We start from the raw sequence: 17,324 nt of genomic DNA, 5'->3' as shown, positions 1-17,324 counted from the left end.
AAAAAAAATCTGTTTGGCCCTATCCATATAGGCCAATTCCCACGAGTGTAATGGGTTAAACAATGCATGTGTTGGTGCTCCCAAATATTACTTAACAAAAGAGGATATCATACACCTTCATTTCCTTAAAGCTGCAATATGTCACTTTTTGGGCAACCCGACCAAAGTCACATAGAATATCTTATATATCTGTCATTCTCATTGAAAGCAAGTCTAATATGTGGTAGATCTGTTCTATGTGCACTATTAATATGCTTCCCGTGCTTATGTTTTGTTTTTGCGTATTTTACACTTTCGGTTTTGTACACCAGCTTCAAACAGCTAAAAAATACAATATTTTTGGTAATGGAAAATATATTTCACAGCAGTTTAAGATGGTACAATGACTCTCTACACTATACTTGCTTGATATGTCACAAAAACTTAGGCGAAATTAGGCGAATTATTTGAATTTTAGCAACCAGGAAATGGCGGAGCGATTTCTCCATAGTGCATCTTTAAGGAACTTACCACACACACTTTATTGGCAACAAACATAAACTTTATATCAACAAGACGGAATGAAAGGACATGCTCTATCTTTAATCTGACAGGGCTGGTAGTTGAACTCCGACCTCTCGTTACGTGATGTGATAGTGACCAGTGCAGAGACGATCCATGCCACAGTTTGTGCCTCTAAAGTCTTCTCTCTGTGATATCAAATGGGCGAAGAGGGATGCTCACTCATCCAATCCTGTAGCATGAACACATCTCATTCAACCAATGACATCCAGTGTCATGGAAATCTAACACAGCCATATAAGCCAGAGTTGTGGGAACAGTTGACTGCTGCTGCTTCACGGCTTCACTCTATTAGTCTACCCTCTCCAATCAGTTCTCTCTCTCACTCCGTCTCCTGGCAACATGTCTCAGCGAGTGGCATGACTCTTTCAAACACTCTGTGAAATGTATATATTTGTAAGTGCAAACGTACGGCATGCTGAATGCTAGCTGGTTCCAGACGGAACCCAGACAGATGGTTCTCAGTGAGGCAGAGTGAGATCAGAAAAAACCTTCCTCTCTAACGCCTCCTCTTGTCTCTGAGGAGTATCAGTATCGGGGCAGCGGGGGGCCTATAGAACAAGACACATGCCTAATGGAGAATTCAGCAGCTTAAACAAGAGTATCAGAGTGGCACGTCAGTAAGAGGATATCTGAAACACATCTCTGAGAAAGCCCTAGAGCCGAGGACCACTAGCAAGCCACGCCGGCAACCTGTAGAGTTGGAGCTCTGATCAGTCTGTTGCTCTCTCCCTCCATGGGAAACATATCTTTACATTGTCAAAGCAAATGAAATGGATAAAAAGTTAACAGTAAACATTACACAAGTTCCAAAAGAATAAAGACATTTCAAATGTCATATTATGTCTATATACAGTGTTGTAACGACGTGCAAATAGTTCAAGTACAAAAGGGAAAACAAATAAACATAGATATTAGGTTGTATTTACAATAGTGTTTGTTCTTCACTGGTTGCCCTTTTCTTGTGGCAACAGGTCACAAAACTTGCTGCTGTGATGTCACACTGTGGTATTTCACCCAATAGATATGGGAGTTGATCAAAATTGGATTTGTTTTCGAATTCTTTGTGGATCTGTGTAATCTGAGGGAAATATGTGTCTCTAATATGGTCATACATTTGGCAGGAGGTTAGGAAGTGCAGATCAGTTTCCACCTCATTTTGTGGGCAGTGTGCACATAGCCTGTCTTTTCTTGAGAGCCTGGTCTGCATTCAGCGGCCTTTCTCAGGGACATGTTGGATTTGTCGAGAGTTTCTAATGTGAACTTTGGACGGGTCTATTTAGACCAAGAGAAGGCTTTCGATAGAGTGGACCATGAGTGTTTAATGTTTAACCTCTCTAGGATGAGAGTGGCGCTAGCGGCACTCCCCCCCCACCCCCACTGAAAAACCAGTGCCGCGAAATTCAAAAACAATATTTTTTTTAAATATTTAACTTTCACACATTAAAGTCCAATACAGCTAATGAAAGACACAGATCTTGTGAATCCAGTCAACATGTCCGATTTTTAAAATGTTTTACAGGGAAGACACAATATGTAAAGATGTACATCTATTACCTAAAAACACATTAGCATAATCCACCATCTTTTATTTGTCCACCAACACCAGTAGCCATCACCAATTCGGCTAAACTAAGATGTTTATAGCCCCTAACCAACAAAAAAACTCATTAGATGACAGTCTGATAACATATTTATGGTATGGGATAGGTTTTGTTAGAAAAAAGTGCATATTTCAGGTAGATGGCATAGGTTACAATTGCACCCACCGTCACAAATGGAATAGAAAAACTACTTAGAGCAACGTGTTTACCTACTTACTAATCATCAAACATTTCGTAAAAATACACAGCATACACGAATCGAAAGACACAGATCCTGTGAATACAGACAATATTTCAGATTTTCTAAGTGTCTTACAGCGAAAACACAATAAATCGTTATATTAGCATAGCACATAGCACATAGCAGCCCAGCATTGATTCTAGCCAAAGTGAGCGATAAAAGTCAACATCGCCAAAAGATATTAATTTTTTCACTAACCTTCTCAGAATTCTTCCGATGACACTCCTGTAACATCATATTACACAATCCATATAGAGTTTGATCGCAAATGTTTATATTTAGCCACCAAAATCATGGTTAGACAATGTGAAATGTAGACAAGCTGGTCAGAAAATGTCCTTGCGCCACTTAGACAGTGATCTACTCTTATACATAAATACTCATAAACGTGACTAAAAAATATAGGGTGGACAGGGATTGATAGACAATTTAATTCTTAATACAATTGCGTTATTACATTTTTTAATTTATCCTTACTTTTCAATACAGTTTGCGCCAAGCTAAGCTACGTCAAAAAACATGGCGTCCTAAGCCACTAAAATGTTTCGACAGAAACACGATTTATCATAATAAAAATGTCCTACCTTGAGCTGTTCTTCCATCAGTATCTTGGGCAAAGGATCCTTTCTTGGGAGTAAACGTCTTTTGGTGGAAAGCTGTCCTCTTGCCATGTGGAAATGCCAACTGCGTTCGGGATGAACTGAAAAGCGTGCCCAACTATTCACATCGTTTCAAAAATAAATGTCCCAAAATCGCACTAAACGGATATAAATTGCTATAAAACGCTTTAAATTAACTACCTTATGATGTTTTTAACTCCTATAACGAGTGAAAAGATGACCGGAGAAATATAACAGGCTAAACTAACGCTTGGAACAGGAGAGGGTCGGTGTCCTCCACGCGCGTGACGCACCAATAAAAGACTTGCTAGCTACAGGGTTTTTTAATTTATAGTGCCTGTGAACGCGCAATCGACCCCATTGGAATCGTCATCACGTAAAGGCATCCAGGGGAAGACGTAAGAAGTGTCCGTATAGTCATAGCAATATCAGTGCCCTTTTAACTGACTTCAGAACAGTGGCCAACATTTCTGAAATCTGAATCCATGTCAGGGAAATTGCTGTAGAATGGGCTCTGTTCCACTTAGAGACAAAATTTCAACTCCTATAGAAACTATAGACTGTTTTCTATCCAATAATAATAATAATATGCATATTGTACGATCAAGGATTTTGTGGGAAGCCGTTTAAAAAATTACCCAATTAGCATAAATAGTCTAAACAGCGCCCCCATCCCCAACAGGTTAACCACCATCTGCTTAATGTGATGTCTGTGTTTGGGTGTGAGGAAAGGTTTTTGGCTTGTGTGAAGATGTTGTATACTGGGGCGTCATACATGGTCAAGGTGGGCCCAGTAGGCCAGTCTGGGTGAGACGGGGCATTTGACAAGGATGCCCTCTATCGGGGCAGTTATATACACTAGCCATTGAGCCTTTTTTGGACCTCCTACTCAGGAGACTGCAGGGAGTGTGCTGGACAAACATGGGTGTGTTGACAGGCATAGCAGTGTCGGCGTATGCAGATGACATTTCTGTGATGGTCAGAGAGGGAGCATTGTTGGCTAAGGTGAACTGGGGCAACAGCAAAGCTCTGTTATGTGGGGGCCACCCTCTGCTTCCAGGGGTTTGCAGTGGGGTTGTGAAGGGCTTAACATTTTGGGGGTGTACCTGGGCTTAGAGAGGTGGGCCAGGAAGAACTGGGAGGGGCTGTCAAAGGCAGTGGTGTCAAGACTGGCCATGTGGAGGTGGCTCCTGTCCCAAGTGTCATATAGAGGGAGGGTGCTGATAACCTGGCAGAATCCTCCCTGTGGCATAATCTGTCTGTCCTCAACCCCCCCCCCCCCGGTCCACTCGCAGACCTGCAACGACAGCTGGTGGATTTTTTCTGGTCGGGCCATCACTGGCTGAGGCCGGCTGTGTTGTACATGTCCGTCCACAAAGGAGGACAAGGCCTGGTGGAACTGGAGAGCAGGATGGCTGCATTCCGACTAAAGGCGGTGCAGAGACTGCTGTACCATACTGGTGTCGGTGGAGGGAACCAGCATGCACGCTGCTGAGGAGAGCTGGCAGATTAGGGTTGGACCGGTAGCTGTTCCTCATGAGGCTGGAGAGGCTGAGTACAGCAGGTCTCTCTGATTTTTACTCTGCAGGGCTGAGGGCCTGGTAGCTGCTAAGGCCCACACGAGAAGGGGGTGTGGAGTCTGGGCTGTGAAAGGAGCCTATCTTCTACAATCCAGCCATCCTTTTGAGATCGGTTCAACAGGTCACGCTGCAGAAGCGACTGATGACTAAGGCTGGGTGACCTGCGGATGCTGGAGGAAGAGGGGTGGAAAACCACGGAAGTCCTGGCACAACAAACAGGACTAACATATCTTAGGCTGCTGGAGAGATTCCTTTAACACTCCAAGCCTGGGGGAGTTTGAGGGTGTGGGAGGTAAAGACCTCTACAACCTCCTCATTAAGGTGAGGAACATTAGGAGCCTAACAGGAGTGAAGGTACATCAGTGGCAGGGGGTATGTGGGGCAGAGAGTATGGTGGGTTTTAGATGGAGGGCGCTCTACAAACCCCCAGTAGCAAAGAGGTCAGGGGACCTCCAGTGAAGGGTTCTACATGGAGCCCTGGCCACTAATAGCTGGTTGGCACAGGGCTACCTGGGAGTCAGACAGGGATGTCCTTTCTGTGTCATGAGTGAAACTGTGCATCATGTGTTTTCTGTGTGCGCCAGGTTAATGCCATTAATGTCTCTGTTGGAATGTCTGTGTGAGAGGTTGGGGGTGGGGTTTACTGTCGGGATGATTATAATGAGGTACAGATATTCGAATAAGGTTGTTGAATTTTGCTCAGGCAGAGTTGGCTAACAAGGAGGAACAGGGTCAAAGGTGGAGGGATAACAGACCCTTTACTATTATTGAATGGGATAGTCTCTGTGCGACTTAGGGTGGCACTTGAGTTCTATAAAATTAGAAAAAGTTAAGATGTTTCAGGAGATATGGTGGGTCGGGAGGCCATCTGTATAGCTGGGGAAGATGGGTTGGATATACGGTTGTAGAAGTGGTGAGGTTTTGGTTATTCTGATGTGTTGTGTTGTATTGTGGGGTAGAGGGCAAGGTCAGTATGCAGCACAGGGGATATTCGTTTTTTTTAAGGGAGGGTGGTGGTGAGGTTTTAGCACTAACTGTCTCTCTCTCTCTCTCTGTCTCTCTGTCTCTCTGTCTCTCTGTCTCTCTGTCTCTCTGTCTCTCTGTCTCTCTGTCTCTCTGTCTGTCTGTCTGTCTGTCTGTCTGTCTGTCTGTCTGTCTGTCTGTCTGTCTGTCTGTCTGTCTGTCTGTCTGTCTGTCCCAACTGTACCAGAACCCAATGATTTGGGGGGGGGGGGAGAGAGACTAATGACATGGAAATGGGTCTTGCATGAAAGCTGTTTAAAGCCACAATTTGCCATGCAAATTGCCATGCAAAACGCCTTGCCGGAGTGTGTCGCTCATAAAACATTAGCAGAGTAGATTGATTGATACAAGCTAAAGGCCAAAAGAGCTCAATTTATGAAGCAGGCCAGGGTGCTGCTGCTGTGAGACTGGGACTGGGGAGCAGACAGACAGAGAAAGAGATAGAGAACAGGTTCTCTTTTTTTCATGTCTTTATTTGGCATGTGTCCGCTTTACACACTTGGCTCTCCCCGGCGCCTCAGAGGAGGCCAGGGTCAAACGAAGTGCAGGGGAGTTTTAGTTTTACATCGCTCACTGGGGGAGGGGGAGGGGTCAGCCAGCTCAGTACCTCATAGACACATAGCAGACAAACTAAACTCTCCCTCTAGCTTGACTAAATGACTAATTGACTAACTGGACTGACTGGATCAGCTGATGTACTGGGTCACATCAGCCAGACAGACAGCCCTGTCTACAGACTACTGGTCCAACGCATGGAATGAGATCCATTCCAAAAGAGTGAAGCGTGTACAATGTGTCTGGCTACATTACTTTGGAATTCCCAGTCTAGGTAGATTCTCATATACCGAAGAACTCAATCAAGGGTGGTGACTGAATGGCTGCACTTCCGTACAGAGAGTTTCATTTCTGTATGAGGTCAGATGAAAGCGGATGTCATTGTGTTATGGAGATAAAGCTTTCTTTGTCTATTCTATTCCTGTGCCTTTGACCTTTTTTCAGGCCATTGCAGAAGCCAAATGTGGCTGTGAAGCGTAGGGGGTATAGTGTCTTTTCTGTGTATGACACACCAGTCACAGACTGCAGAGTTGGCATGGCACGACGGGCAGACTGCAGACCTGGGCACAATCCTCTCTGCCCGACCTTGGTGCCTGCCTCCACACCAGAGTGCCAGAGAGAGCTATTGCTATCGCCCCACAGACCGGCCTCTGAAAGACAGCAACAACACAGACACTGGCCCTGACAGACAGCAACAACACAGACCGGCCTCTGAAAGACAGCAACAACACAGACACTGGCCCTGACAGACAGCAACAACACAGACACTGGCCCTGACAGACAGCAACAACACAGACACTGGCCCTGACAGACAGCAACAACACAGACACTGGCCCTGACAGACAGCAACAACACAGACACTGGCCCTGACAGACAGCAACAACACAGACACTGGCCCTGACAGACAGCAACAACACAGACACTGGCCCTGACAGACAAAAACTCAGTCAAACAGATAAATGCATAGAAATAGATGGAAATAAACGAGTGAACGAGGGGATAACAACAACGTAAAGGGCGGAAGATATGAGAGGCTGGCAGCGGTCCATACAGAGGCAGCTGGCACTGACATCCTCCACAAACCTGGCAAAGCCAACGGGATGTGAGCACTCTTCAGAGAGAGGGAGGAGGGAGAGAGACAGTGAGTGACATTGAGAGAGAGTGGGTGAGAGCGAGAGAGAGAGAGAGCGAGAGCGAGAGCGAGAGCGAGAGCGAGAGCGAGAGCGAGAGCGAGAGAGAGAGAGAATGGAGTGGGATAGAGAGAGAGAAGGAGAGAGAGAGAGAGGATGGAGAGTGGGAGAGGATGGAGAGTGGATGAGGGGGTGTTGTGGTAGTAGATAACACATCTCGGCCTCCAGACACCTGTGCTAATTAACACAGTTCCACACACAAGGCCCCCTGCCAGCATGCAGAGCTAGCAGGCCGCCCGGCCCAGAACCTAGTCACAGTCTGGAGGGGAGGGGGCTCAGTCAACAGTGACTGCTCAGGTTATGGAAAGAATAGAGAGGGAAGACACATGAAGGGAGGGGGCAGAGGAGAGATGAGGGGGGTGGAAGGACAGGATAGAGGGATGGAGAGGAGGGCAGAAGAGAGGAGAGGAGAGGCCTCGTCTGGAGGTGAGACTGTGCCCCTGTACACCGTCCGTCTGGCGGAGGGAGACGGATGGGTTTGGAGGCAGGGACCCTGAGCCCTGGGCCGCTCTGTCCGGGGAAGGAAGAAGAACAGAAGAAAAGGGGAGAAGAGAGGGAAGGGAGGCGGGGGGGGGGGGGGTAAGCCCAATAAGCCTTCACAACACCACAGACACAAATCCTGGTTCATTACCTCCCCAGGACCATACATCGGACAGCCAGGAAGGAGAGAGGAAGAGGAGGGAAAGAGAGACAGAAAGAGAGAGACAGAGAGACGGTCATCCATTATATTGAGTGTAAACAGCGCAACTCAAAAAGTTTTGGTATCAAGGGGTTTTCATTTGGACGCACCACTTCTAGAGCCAAAGATGAACCAGCGTTCCATACTGAGTAACCCCACAAGTGGTTTACTAACCCAGTAAACTACATACAGCCATCGGAGGCCTAGCTGCTCCTCTAGCATAGCCTACACACGTCAGTCAGACAGCTGACAGAACTAATCTCCAGCAGTATGTTTTGAACCGTCTAAAGGCATGGAGGGAGATTATTGGTGGGGTTGAAAAAAAAGTATAGATTTGCAAAGCGGAGAGGGGTGTACAGATAGCATGAAGTTACACCGTGCCACAGACTGGAGGTTCAGCGCTCCTCATTTTCAGACACACCGGGTGAGAGGAGCACCCCGCCGCTGTTCCCATTCCATAACAGACACAGGCAAGCCACAGGAACACCACCAGATCACTATTAAACTGTGACCCAATTAATTTCATCGCCACACTCCAGATTCCAACATGAAAGAAAGGTGAGGAGGGAGAGAGGGGAAGGAGGAAGGTGGGGTGAGAAGAAGGAGAGAGGAAGAGAAAGAGAGTAAGAGAGCAACGGAGACAGACAGGGACAAAAATCTTACGGTGAGTTTGTCTGCGTTAATGGCCACTTGTTCTCCCCTCTGCTAGGCGGTCTGTTGGGTAGGAGCGAGGGGGTTAGGGGTCCGCCGCCTTGTCTCTCTGCTGATGGAGAATAACATGACTCTGCAGGGACTTCAAAGCAACGGCTCTCCATTTCCTGTACTGATTGCAGCCTAATATAAATATGCGGGCAGCAGGGCACACACATTCCGACACACGCCGAGCAAAACCGCACCATTTCTTAAGATTGAAGTGCTTTGTTGAGAAATTATCAAAACACTTCAGTTTGGGGAAAAAGGATTAGATTTTGCTGCTAAGCTTTTGTTTGTAGTGTCACTTCCAAAATATCTATCCACTCGTCCCTACCCAGGGTCACCAATTACGGGCAATTCCATGGTAACAGAGTGATGCTGAGACAAAGGGTGTTCCTCAAAATGCATACTACCGTGTTCCGAGCACGCAAGTTGGAGCACGGATGGGTCGGAGTATGAGTCCAAATCAAAGTATGCGAAGCGGAGCACGGAGGGCACTTTTCGAATGCGTACTCCGTTTGTTCAAATTTTTAAGCATGCATCGATCCAAGATTCAACGGAAAGTATCCACAGACATATGACGCAACCACGTAAAAAATAACATTACATTGATTGAAATCAATGGTGTTCATTATTTGAGATGAAGCAAGAGAAAATAAACTCAACTTCAGAATGAAATGTTGTCCATTCACATCTCATATGTTGCCTAACTACAATATTTTATCTTGATATATGAAAAAATACATACTGTGTTCATTTTGGCATGTTTGGATAGATCGTATGTCCATAGTGAGTCAATAGGGCTAATGTTGACTGGCTAGATACTACTGTTAGCTAGCTAGATATCCACAAAGAATTGGCCTTGCAAAACATTCGTTTTAGGTCATTTTTGCCTGTAAAACTATCTGTTTAGCTAGATTATTATGATCCACATATAACTAGCTCATAATTATGAAGTAAAACATAAAAATATTGCAGATAGATTGCAGGTTGCATCAAAGTAATTGTCTGCATCATTTTCAATCCCCCATATATTTTTGAAAATAAATATATACAGTAACAACTTTGGACACACCTACTCATTCAAAGGTTTTTCATTATTTTTTATATTTTCTAAATTGTAGAATAATAGTGAAGACATCAAAACTATAAAATAACACATGGAATCATGTAGTAACTTTTAGATTCTTCAAAGTAGCCACCATTTGCCTTGATGACAGCTTTGCACACTCTTGAAATGCTCTCAACCAGCTTCACCTGGAATGCTTATCCAACAGTCTTGAAGGAGTTCCCACATATGCTGAGCACTTGTTAACTGCTTTTGCTTCACTCTGCGGTCCAACTCATCCCAAACCATCTCAATTGGGTTGAGGTCGGGTGATTGTGGAGACCAGGTAATCTGATGCAGCACTCCATCACTCTCCTTCTTGGTCAAATAGCCTTACACAGCCTGGAGTTGTGTTGGGTCATTGTCCTGTTGAAAAACAAATGATAGTCCCACTAAGCGCAAACCAGATGGGATGGCTTATTGCTGCAGATTGCTGTGGTAGCCATGCTGGTTAAGTGTGCCTTGAATTCTAAATAAATGACCGACAGTGTCACTAACAAAGCACCCCCACACAATCACACCTCCTCCTCCATGCTTCACGGTGGGAACCACACATGCGGAGATCATCTGTTCACCTACTCTAAAAAGACACGGCGGTTGGAAATCTCAAATTTGGACTCCTCAGACCAAAGGACATAATTCCACCAGTCTAAAGTCCATTACTTGTGTTTCTTGGCCCAAGCAAGTCTCTTCTTCTTATTGGTGTCCAATAGTAGTGGTTTCTTTGCAACAATTCGACCATGAAGGCCTGATTCATGCAGTCTCCTCTGAACAGTTGATGTTGAGATCTGTCCGTGACACATTTATTTGGCCTGCAATTTCTGAGACTGGTAACTCTAATGAGGGCTACCGAGTGCCGCAGCGGTCTAAGGCACTGCATCTCAGTGCTAGAGGTGTCACTACAGACACCCTGGTTCGAATCCAGGCTGTATCACAGGCTGTATCACAACCGGCCGTGATTGGGAGTCCCATAGGGTGGCGCACAATTGGCCCAGCGTCATCTGGGTTTGGCCGGTGTAGAAGGTCATTGTAAATAAGAATGGGTTCTTAACTGACTTGCCTAGTTAAATAAAGGTTACATTTAAAATAAAAACATTTACTTATCCTCTGCAGCAGAGGTAACTCTGGGTCTTCCTTTCCTGTGGCGGTCCTCATGAGAGCCAGTTTCATCATAGTGCTTGATGGTTTTTACGGCTGCACTTGAAGAAACTTTAAAAGTTCTTGAAATTTTCCGGATTGACTGACCTTCATGTCTTAAAGTAATGATGGACTGTTGTTTCTCTTTGCTTATTTGAGCTGTTCTTGCCATAATATGGACTTGGTCTTTTACCAAATAGGGCTATCTTCTGTATACCACCCCTACCTTGTCACAACACAACTGATTGGCTCAAATGCATTAAGAAGGAAAGAAATTCCACAAATGAACTTTTAACAAGGCACACCTGTTAATTGAAATGTATTCCAGGTGACTACCTCATGAAGCTGGTTGAGAGAATACCAAGCGTGTTTAAAGCTGTCATCAAGGCAAAGGGTGGCTACTTTGAAGAATCTCAAATATATTTTGATTTGTTTAACACTCTTTTGATTAGTAAATGGTTCTATATGTGCCTTCACTATTATTCAACAATGTAGAAAATAGTAAAAATAACGAAAAACCCTGGGATGAGTAGGTGCGTCCAAACGTTTTACTGGTACTGTACATACAGTGGGGCAAAAAAAGTATTTAGTCAGCCACCAATTGTGCAAGTTCTCCCACTTAAAAAGATGAGAGGCCTGTAATTTTCATCATAGGTACACTTCAACTATGACAGACAAAATGAGAAGAAAAAAAATCCAGAAAATCACATTGTAGGATTTTTTATGAATTTATTTGCAAATTATGGTGTTCATAGTTGAAGTGTACCTATGATGAAACTTACAGGCCTCTCTCATCTTTTTAAGTGGGAGAACTTGCACAATTGGTGGCTGACTAAACACTTTTCTGCCCCACTGTACATACACGCATATCTTTTAAAAATATATTTTCCTTCATTATTTTCCTTCATCAACCCATACCATCCATCTCCGAAGCCCATCCAGCTTGATTTCTACTTTGCCATTTATTCACAAAAGTTCCGATCCCATATACATTTAACATACACAACATATTTTACATTAGTTATCTTTTAATTTTCAATCCCACCCTTCAGCTCCACTCAACCCATCCCATCTATCCGCCAACACCATCCATTTTTGCCATATATTTTTCAACTGTGCTGTTTCACAAAAGTGCTGAACCTTTCTATTCTCATAGTTCCTACAGATTCTAAATCAAAGAAACATTTTTGCTAAAAATAATATTATCTTATTGATCGACTGGGTACCGGTACCGAGTCAATGTGCGGGGGTACAGGTTAGTCAAGGTAATTTGTACATGTAATTTGTACATGTAGGTAGGGGTAAAGTGACTATGCATAAATAATAAACAGGGAGTAGCAGCTGTGTAAAAACAAATGGGGGGGGGTGTCAATGTAAATAGTCCAGGTGGCCTCCTGACCGGTTGCGTCCCCGCCTGGCATGGCAACTGCTCGGCACCCGACTAAGGTGCTACAGAGGGTAGTGCGTATGGCCCAGTACATCACTGGGGACAAGCTTCCTACCATCCAGAAGAAGGACCAAAAATTGTCAAAGACTCCAGTCACCCAAGTCATAGACTGTTTTCTCTGCTACTGCACGGCAAGCGGTACCGGAGCGCCAAGTCTAGGTCCAAGAGGCTTCTAAACAGCTTCTACCCCCAAGCCATAAGACTCCTGAACATCTAATCAAATGGCTACCCAGACTATTTGCATTGACACCCCCCCCCCCCTCTTATTTTTACATTGCATAGATAATAAACAGGGAGTAGCAGCATAGTCACTTTACCCCTACCTACATGTACAAATTAACTTGACTAACCTGTACCCCCGCACATTGACTCGGTACCGGTACCCCCTGTATATAGCCTCATTATTGTTATTTTATTTTATTATTTTTTATTCTACCTTAGTTAATTTAGTAAATATTTTCTTAACTCTGTTTTCTTAAAACTGCATTGTTGGTTAAGGGCTTGTAAGTAAGCATTTCAAAGTAAGGTCTACACCTGTTATATTTAGCGCATGTGACAAATACAATTTGATTTGAAGAACAGTGCAAATGCAAAAGTGCAGTATGTGAGGTTGCAAAAGGAGGGAGAGAAGGCACACAAGTGAGACAAAGAGAAGAGGAGAGGAACCAGAGAGGAACCAGAGAGGAACCAGAGAGGAACCAGAGAGGAGAGGAACCAGAGGAACCAGAGAGGACACGAGAGGAGAGGAACCAGAGAGGAGAGGAACCAGAGAGGAGAGGAACCAGAGAGGAGAGGACCAGAGAGGAACCAGAGAGGAGAGGAACCAGAGAGGAACCAGAGAGGAGAGGAACCAGAGAGGAACCAGAGAGGAGAGGAACCAGAGAGGACACGAGAGAGGAGAGGAACCAGAGAGGACACGAGAGGAACCAGAGAGGAACCAGAGAGGACACGAGAGGAACCAGAGAGGACATGAGAGGAGAGGAACCAGAGAGGAGAGGAACCAGAGAGGAGAGGAACCAGAGAGGAGAGGAACCAGAGAGGAGAGGAACCAGAGAGGAGAGGAACCAGAGAGGACACGCATCATATTAATCTCTTGCAATCTCTTGCAACCAGGGCCTTGACTGCCCAGGACAGCATAAAAAACTAAACTCGTGTACACAAAGAAAGCCCTTCTTTTTAAGTATGATTGTGAGGGTGGAAGTTGAAGGGGTGGGAGTACCCCCACAGGACATTCCTGAGGAAGCTTGGTTTGCCCTTCTCCTCTCCTGCTGAGCACAATGAAGACGATGAAGACGATGGTCCATCAGCATTAGTTCCCCAGGAGATAGAGTTCTGGTGATGTACATGACTCAATCTGTGAGCAACAGGAGTGGAGATCAGACGCAATACAACACAGCCCCATTAACCACCGCCACGGAGACATGGTTACCGTTGCAGAGCGGCGAGAAGCGCTTAGCTCTGCCCTATCTACTGGCCCGTAATATTATTTTACGCCATGTTCCAGCTCTCTTTACAACCTCAAACATAATTCTGTCTCCATGGCTTAATAAAAATGCATTTATATAGTGGATTTATATACGTGGTCCCGTGTGGCTCAGTTGGTAGAGCATGGCGCTTGCAACGCCAGGGTTGTGGGTTCATTCCCCACGGGGGGACCAGGAAGAATATGGATGAATGTGTATGAACTTTCCAATTTGTAAGTCGCTCTGGATAAGAGCGTCTGCTAAATGACTTAAATGTAAAATGTAAATATATAGTGGGGTTCGAAATTATTGACACCCTTAAAAAATGAGCAATAATGGCTGTATAAAATCAATAGTTCAAATACTGAGCTATATTGTATGCTGAAAAATTACTTATACTAATATAATTATTACTATTACTTTATACTAATATAATTGCTCAGAGCAACCGATTTTGTTTAACAAGTAATATTATTTTTTCTCAAAATGATAGGGTCAAAATTACTGACATCCCTAAATATTCTTAAAAAATATCCTTGCACGCAATGACTACTTTAACCTTTAACCTTGTGACTCTAGAAATTTGTTGGATGCATTTGCAGTAAAATTTTGTGTTTCAGGTTATTTTGATTGATGTTGCGTGCTAGGAATATGTGACCAAATACAAAACTTTGGACTACTTTATTTATAAGAATCTTATTCAACATCAATCATTTTGATCCCTATCTTTTTTGAGAAAAAACTATTTCTTGTTTATCTGAGCAATTGTACTAGTATAAAATAACATAATTTCCCAATTTTATGGAGCATTCAATATAGGTCAATATTTGAATTATTTATTTTATGCAATCATTATTGCTCATCTTTACAAGGGTGTCAATAAATTCGGACCCCACTGTATTTCTTTATTACCCGCCTGTCCATATCACTGTATCTGCTGCTGTACAAAGGAAAGTAATATCAGCAGAGCTCTGGCCCTCTAGCCTCGTTGAGAGCAGCAGACACAGACTATTATTACCTTGAGCTGTCGCCTGTTCCCCCGTGCCATTCACTCAGGGCCTAATGGATTTTTTATTATAATCAAATGAATACAATATCTTCCCATAAATAGCCTACTTAGAAAGTCCTTTTCTCTGCCTGCAATATGGTTGGATGTCCATCACGCTTGAGTGCAGAGGTGCCACATGTTTAATTCAAAGCCAATGCAATTTACGCACACTGCACATCGAAACACAGACTGTAGTTTTTGTTCTCCCTCCACCCATCTTACCTTCAACGGTCCACGTTTACAAAACCATTTAGGACTGTAGGAACAGACTGTATTGCATAACATTCACTGTATCTGAAAGAACTGGGGTATAAAAAGAGGGTAGCAACGATGTACTATAGGGCACTCAGAGGTAAAGAAAGTGAATAAACTCATTGGAAAGCAGTCCCCTATACATCAGGTCTGGACATCACATCTATCTATGTGGATCTGACAATTGGGCGGTGTTGAGAAGAAAAGAGGGAATCCAATCTCTCACACAGAGGAGCAGAGACAGGCAGGCAGATACACTATGGTCCCAAAATAACCCTGGAGGAATCCATGAATGAAATGACAGGATTGCAGGGGTATTAGAAAACCCACTGAGGTGGTTGCTAATGCTGTTTATGGTGAGGTGTCACCGCTAGCAGGGGAAAAGTCAAACTGTTTGACTGATAAAATATGGACAAGCTTTTCAGAGTCGCCAAGTAGAAAATTCTAGGGTCTACCTTGAATTCTAGTCGGCCTACCGCCGATGCAGCGGGGCGGGCATTGACACATGTATCCGGCGTAAACGGCCAGATATAAAGCCTTTAAAATATATGTGAAGGCCTCTCGAAATGGGGCCGATAAACATAAACCCTGATATCCCGGCTAAGGATGGGATTATTGTTGCGTCAACAACCCCCGTACATAATAGTGATTACTGTCCTCTCTGCAGCGCCATCAGACTAAGGCAACGACTAAGCTAGCAGACAGCCTGGTCCTGATTACCTAGAACTGCCAATTACTGGCTCCATTTCATTATTTATATAGCTAGTCTGTTAGCGCCACACATCCAAATAAAAATATACTTTTCTGACTCCAAGCACTGATATCGGTGGCAGCTGTGTTGAATGGGTCTACAGGGCCTGCTGAATCACACTGGCTTGGGAATTCACTGGATTCAGGCAGTGCCAGTCTGTAAGATACTCAGTGTACCAACAGCTAGATAGCTATAAATCCCTCATGGCTATCAATTCAATATTCAGTACCTGTTTACTACTCAATGTGCTGACAGCTTGGCCTTTGCAGTTGTATCGTAGTCGTATGAAAACAATGGAAAAATAACAGCAATATCTTTAGGGGTTTGTCCTTACTTCCTGTAGAGCTCAATTACTTCCTGTAGTTGCCAAGCAGGAAGTGCACAATCATATCCCTTCGTCTTCTGCTCTCCTGTTTATTCAGGCCTCTCCAGGGTGGCCACAGTAAAGAAGTGCTGAAAGACAAAAAAAGAGCGTTTTAGACAATTCATCCATTGTGTCACACTGAGGAAAAAGTACCAATAGTATGTTCAAATCTAAACATACATGACTGGTTGAGATCTGTTCTACAGTAAACAACTCTTCTACTGCCAATACCAAAATGCCTCTGAAAACAATCCCTCCCTTTCTCTTTATCTGGCGAGTGAACACTCACTCAGTTACTGCAGATGTTTCCTATCACCCACTGCTGCCAAGCAGCACCCAGTCAGTGACTGCTAGTGCTAGGGAAAGAAGAGGAAGGAAAGTCTACCATTCGTGCTCCAGTGAATCCTGCAGAAATTTGGCATATCACTCTGCGATTTGTATGTCTCTGGATTTGACATGAAAATGTTGGGAGTCTCGTCTGGAGTATCACTCGCCTCACGCCCGTCGCTCCTCTTAAAGTAACTAGGCCTGGCTGGCTGTTTAGCTTATGTTCCCATAAACTCTGACGTCCACATTTCTCAGCCCCGGGGTGCAGATGGCCGATTAGCTCAGTCGGCAGCGTGTCAGCGAGTGAGTGTCTTCTCTGGAAGCACAGGCCCACGATCATACAACACTTTGTTACCCTGAAGAAACATCTGGATAGTCCATCTGTAGATAATCTACAGATTGTGATACCATCAACAAACTCTGTTGATAAACAAATACTTGCTAAAGTTGCAGATTAAAGTTAGGGGTTAGGGCTAGGGTTAAGATAAGGTTTAAGGTTAGGGCTAGTAGTAGATATTTAGTTTAAATGTTACTGATAGTCTTTCCCAAACTGGCGGCCCGCGAGCCAAATGATTTAATTTGGCCCCTCTAGTTTTCTGAGAACATTAAAAAAAATGTTATTGTTGGACATAAGACTGTAAAAACCGCAGGATATCAGTTTCAAGTGATTTGAAATTTACC

General features: G+C 44.2%; 1 protein-coding gene across 1 annotated transcript in view; it reads right to left on the bottom strand.

Moving 5' to 3' along the window:
* LOC139578293 (plexin-B2-like) overlaps positions 1-17,324 on the bottom strand; it is a 204,162-nt gene that overhangs the window by 109,296 nt on the left and 77,542 nt on the right. The window contains exon 2 of the mRNA XM_071405698.1: positions 16,287-16,405. The gene's annotated coding sequence lies outside the window, so the exon portion shown is untranslated. The remainder of the gene's footprint in view (positions 1-16,286; positions 16,406-17,324) is intronic.

Source organism: Salvelinus alpinus, chromosome 6, assembly GCF_045679555.1.
Source record: "Salvelinus alpinus chromosome 6, SLU_Salpinus.1, whole genome shotgun sequence".
NCBI classification, from domain to species: Eukaryota; Metazoa; Chordata; class Actinopteri; order Salmoniformes; family Salmonidae; genus Salvelinus; species Salvelinus alpinus.
The sequence above is the reverse complement of the archived record's forward strand: the minus strand, read 5'-3'. Positions and strand labels throughout refer to the sequence as shown.